Source organism: Zonotrichia albicollis, chromosome 2, assembly GCF_047830755.1.
Source record: "Zonotrichia albicollis isolate bZonAlb1 chromosome 2, bZonAlb1.hap1, whole genome shotgun sequence".
NCBI lineage: Eukaryota > Metazoa > Chordata > Aves > Passeriformes > Passerellidae > Zonotrichia > Zonotrichia albicollis.
This window is the reverse complement of record NC_133820.1, coordinates 100157276-100157545: the sequence shown is the minus strand read 5'-3', so window position 1 is coordinate 100157545 and position 270 is coordinate 100157276.

Genomic DNA, 270 nt, shown 5'->3' with positions numbered 1-270 from the left:
CCTGGACCGCCCCCGGGCCGCCCCTTGAAACGCCCCCAGTCAATTCCCTGCCCGGCCCGGCCGGGCTCGGCGGAAAGGGTCACAGGCGGTGAATGGCGGCCGGGAGCCGGCCAGCCCTGCGGAGCCCTGCCGAGTCCCGAGGGCGTGCGGCACCTGGCACAGGGCGAGCTGGTCGTCACGGCAGCCTCCTGTGTGGCCTCCTGCGAGGCATCTCCCCGCAGCTTGGCTAAGCCCGTTTTCTCGGGCATCAGCCCGCTTCCTTTGGCCGTC